Genomic DNA, 5460 nt, shown 5'->3' with positions numbered 1-5460 from the left:
AGTGTAATCTTGTAGGTTATTGTTCTAGTTTTTTTGTTACTTTATTATTTGACATAGGCCTGTTCAGCAGGTTTATGGGTTCGTGAGGTTTTGCTGTGGTTCAGCCTGTGATGTGGGGGGTGATCAGCTGCTCACTAGCTTAATTGAGGAGAGTGCATGCAGGTTTGCCTCATTAGGTCCTTTCTGTAGGGACAGGCTGGTAAATCCTAAATTGTTGAGGAATAAGGAACTGTTTGTGCACCAAGTGATTTTTATATTGTGTTGGTGCTTGTTGTTGTTGTGTATATATAACTAGGAATGTCAGCAATCACATTTATCTACATGCTACGGTATTTCCCACATTCAAGTGTCTTGTTTTTCTTCAGTTTGGCCCCCCGGTGCAGTTGGTAGGTGCCAATTGGGTGGGGCAGGGTTAAAAGGTTTGAAGAGAATGGGTGGAGAGAAGGAATGGGCAGCTTGTCGCTTTGTGTGTTTGAGGGTATTTCTTTTTTTCTTTACTTTTATAAAGATTACTTTCCCTGTTGATGCAATGGCCCTTTGGACAATTTAAATAATTTAAAAAAGTAATTCTAATGCAGAAAGAAATAGGACAAGAGTGCAGCTTCTATTGTTCTTTGTTTGTAGACTTGAACTTTGATATATGAATTAATCATACTTATCAAATATGGTAGAAGTCTTGTTTGGTTAAAGTTGGGGGAGGCAGTTTCATTTTAAACACTTTAAACACTGACCCCTGGTACACAGACGCTCCTTCACCCACGGCTGCTGCTAGCAACGCTTTGCCTCCCCCCCCCCCCCCCCCCCCCCCCCGCCTCCACCTTCCTAGTCCAGAGTCCTAACATGACTTATAGTTTAAATAGGTTTTTAATGTCTTTCTTTTGTCTTTCTATACCGATTTAGGGTTTTCTGGCATGGTGCTCTCTGTCTCAGTTTAGTATGCGGCTTGGATGGTCCAGGGATTATCATCCCATTATCAATTCAATTTAATTTATAGTGTCAATTCTTAACAACAGTTCTCTCAAGTAGGGATCAACCGATATGGATTTCTTTTAGTGCTAATACCGACTATACGTAAAAACACAAATAACGGCTCCATAAAATCGGCCTATGACTAATCTCAAGACACTTTACAGAGTCGGTCTTGACCCTCTATAATTTAAAAAGACCCAGCAATTCTAGTAATTCACCCGAGAGCAAGCCTTTAGTGCAACAGTGTCGGGGAAAAACTCCCTTTTAGGAAGAAACCCGGGACGGACCCCGGCTTTTGGTAGGCGGTGTCTGAATGTGCCGGTTGGTGGTGTACTAGATAGTGGCAGTAGAAGTCCCAATATCTTAAAAAAAAAATGAACAGTGACTAGAAATAGTAGGATTAGGAGTTCATGGCATAGCAGGGCACTGCAGGATGTAACAGGGCATAGCAGGACCTGTACCAGGACCAGGGCGACAGCTGCAAACATGATTTTTATTTTATCAAGACCGGATCCATCAGCGCCGAGCATTACCGTACTTCCATGTCTTGCAAATAATGGTTACATCTCAGATAGGAGAGTTCCTGACTCAATCTTTAGTAATTCAATCGGTCTGAAAAACCACTAGACATATGCGTCCTCCTCTCGGCCTTGTATGCAGGAATTAGTGAAGCTACTGGTCACAGGAGACGTTGGCCAATCACAGGGTTAGACATCATGCATTTCAGATAAAGTTGATGTGCCAATGCAGATGCACGTTCCTTTCAGCGCCGAGCATAACCGTAGTTCCATGTCTTGCAAATAATGGTTACATCTCAGGAGAGTTCTTGGCTGATCCTTTAGTAATTCAAGCGGTCTTTAAAACAACTAGGCGTATGTATAAATTATAAAGTTATTAGTTATGCCAATTCAGATGCACATTCCTTCAGTGAAAGGTTCTGTTTGCTGCAGACAAATGCTAAGGGCCGCCACTAATTCAAGGCTAAACTGATCGATAAGAGATTTTTATAGTCTCTATTGATGAATCAATCAAGTTTGCAACTTTAGTTATATCTGCTGCCTGAAAATCTCCGATCGTTTACTGGAGCCGCTATGGCCCAGACGCCTTTGGTGGTGTTGAATGGCTATTACTTGTGATATGGGGGGACGGGGGGGTTGTGATAGACTGATAGCTGGAGAGGAGCCAGTTCACTGCCAAAGTGCTCTTGAGCAAGGCATCAGACGTACAACTGCAGCCCCCTCAATCTGACATATCTCCATTAGTGCATGTGTGTGTATTTCACACGAGTGTGTAATGTGTATTCAAACAACAAAGTGGAAACGTTATACTCCCCCATGCAGGATTAATAAAGTAGAAATTATCATTTATTATTATTGTTGGGAATAAAGACAGAGAGACTAACTGCATATACTGTCGAGGGTATTATTTTCGCCAGACATTATGACCGGAGAGATCAAATATGTTGGACTTCATCACATTTTTTTAAGATTTTCAAACCCCTTTTATGGTTCATTTTTAACAGATGAAATATGTGCGGTTGATTCCAGAGTATGGTTATCAACGGACAAATCATTATGACCTATTTTAATTAATCGACAGCCCTAATTACTGTGTGTGTGTGTGTGGGTGTGGGTGTGTGTGTGTGTGTGTGTGTGTGTGTGTGTGTTTACCTGCCCTGGAGGCATGAAGTCCTGTTGGATGTGTTCTCCAGCAACATGCGCAGGTTCAAAGGTGTTTTTGTTCAAAACCATATTTTTGTGGTAAGTGAAACCTGAGAGCTGATTCGTTAAACACTGAAGTAGTAAAGTGATGGGCGTAGGCCGCATATCACTATATCATCTGCCAGAGGAAATAAAACATGAGCTATGCAGATCCAACTTGCCCAGGGGATAACTAGTGTAAGATGAGATTTGTTTGGTGAATATTTAGAGTTACTGAAATAAGTAATATTTCCATCCTTTGTAGCTTCATAGTGAATCTGTTTAACCAGAGCTTTTTACTTTTTGACCCACCCGATGTAACTTTCTCCAACTTGCTATTGTGTCATTTACTGTAATGTGCAAACTTCAGATCAATAAGCATGCTCTCTGAGCCATATATAGAGCGTATCTGGTATGAGAGTGGAGGTCAAAGGCTAGACTTTAGATCCCCTGGATAGGATACTGCAGAGGAGACTTGGGTGTAGCAAGCAGAAGTGTAGATAATTCAGATTAGGGCTGCAAACTTAATTCGTTTTAAGGATTTGGGTTATTCTGAGTCACTCACTAAAGATGAGCTGATGCAAGCTTACAATTTTTGCAATACTTGCAACTGTCTACTTGACCTTATTGAACTTTAACACTACATTTGTCGTTGACAACTCATGAGTCATGGAGGACACTGAGCGATGTCCTGTGTCCTATCCACCATCCTGACCTACCTCCCTACCTGGATTGCAAGTCAATGGAGGCCAAAAAGGTTAAAAGTATGCGTCTTGATAACATGCCAATAATAGCTGCGGAAATAGTGTGTCATACATGTGCCATTTCATGAGATCAGTCTGTCAAAGCTGTACCTTCAAGGTCAAACGCACTTAATTGGGCGTCTGAGCCGAACAAGTGACAGACCTGCACCAAAGCCCAGACTCCGGGGCATGGTGTCAAGCCTTTGAACTGTCAAAGGCCTTTGTCAAACTTCCAATTACCTGCGCTGACTCTCTAGCCCTGCCTGACTCAGGAACCTCGTCCTACAGCCCCCTGAGCTGCCGACACAGCTGTTATTCAAGCCCGCCAATATTACTTAGAATTGCGTTAATAAAAAGTCAAGTCTGTCATTGTAAGTCCTGAAATTTGGGACCCGAGTCTGACTCGACTCAAGTCATGCGACTCCTAATCGTTACTAAGAGGGAAGTTTAGTCTTTCAAAGTAAGCCAGTAAAGGGTCCCAATTTTTTTTTTTTTTCAATTATTAGAAACATCATAATATCCGAAAGCCACGTGGAGGCTTTTGGTGGTGATTTCCATTCCATATGTATTCTCCGTCGTGCTATTAAGGTTGCAAAAGCAACAGCACTTCATTTAAGACCTTGAATATTGATGTCCAGAACTCTCTCAACCTGGAACGTGACCAAAATGTGAAGTATGTCTGCTCTGTCCATTCTACATCTGTCATCCATGTCAGAGTAGATTTTGTCCAGCCTAACCTCACTATCGTGCATGTGGTGAAGAACGTTAAATTGAATCTAATTCAAACATGCAGTAGAGGTCCCATTCACCCAGCTTAGAGCCCTGTCTCATACAGCATCTGATTGTGCCTAATTCGTCTTCCCATTTTGCTTTGATAGGATCCATGGATAGACTGTAGAGTGACATAACAGAATTGTGTATGTTAGAGGTGTGGCCTCTTAAGGTTAGAAGGGTCTGTAGTGTATGCTCAGATCAGAGGGCTCAGGAAATTGAGGAGACATCTGCAATTGAAATGACAAACCTGAAAATATTTGATCAAAAATTCACTTTCAGTAGTAATGTTGAATTTACTCACCAAGTCCGTGAAACTGAGAAAGATGTTATTTTAGAAAGAAAAACATCTTTAAATGTACTGTCCCACTGTTTGAAAGTGTCATCCATTTTAGCAGCCGGAAAAAAATGAATTTTACAGACATAGCTTTGAGATGGAAAGGAAGCTCAAGGCAGGCCGCCAGGCAGGGGGAATCCAGACAGTACGAAGACTCGAAGGCCCACAGGCTGAGAGAGTCCAGTCTAGACCCACAGAGGAAATCCATTTAGAAGTAATGAGTCATTTTAAAAGGAACTTCCCCAACACTGATTGCGGCTAATAAATGTATATCCATATGCTGGAAAAGTCATCTTTTCTTTGGCGAAAATCATCTGTCTTGGTCACTTCATACCAGATGATTTGATCAAAGACAGGGACCCACCAGCCGGTCCCACCACACCCTCGTTCACTTCAGGAGAGTCTGGCCTCTCTCCATTGACAAGTGTTGACTTCCTTGAGGGCGGGTACTCTGTTGAAGTTTAAAACTATTGGATCTCCCCAGAGCCACTCTGGATTTGCCATGACCAATCGCCAACATCAGTTTAGCATCGCTAGCGTGCACCTTGGCCAAAACCTTCACCATTAACTGAGCAAACTTTTCCCAACCCCTGTGAGGAGGAGGGCCACGACATCACGGCCGCCAACCAAACTCAGCAAAGATTGCTCTTGCTCGAATCGACAGCCATCACCGTGGTGACAACGCCGGCCAATGTGTTGATCTGCCTGACAGCGCTTCCAGGGTGAAAAGTCCCTTCAGACAGTGGCCAGGCTGTTTCTGACGGTTCCACCCAGTCCACATGTTCTAGAGTCCAGCCCTGACCGCTGCAGGACTTGTGCTGTGGTGGGAATTCTGTTAATTTGAGGAGATCACATTATGGACCTACCTCTCCGGGGAACCATCACCTTATCGTGGTGGAGAGGTTTGTGTGTCCCTATGAACCTGAGGGCTGTGTTGTCT

The sequence above is a fragment of the Etheostoma cragini genome, chromosome 14 (assembly GCF_013103735.1).
Source record: "Etheostoma cragini isolate CJK2018 chromosome 14, CSU_Ecrag_1.0, whole genome shotgun sequence".
NCBI classification, from domain to species: domain Eukaryota; kingdom Metazoa; phylum Chordata; class Actinopteri; order Perciformes; family Percidae; genus Etheostoma; species Etheostoma cragini.
This window is presented reverse-complemented; position numbering follows the sequence as displayed.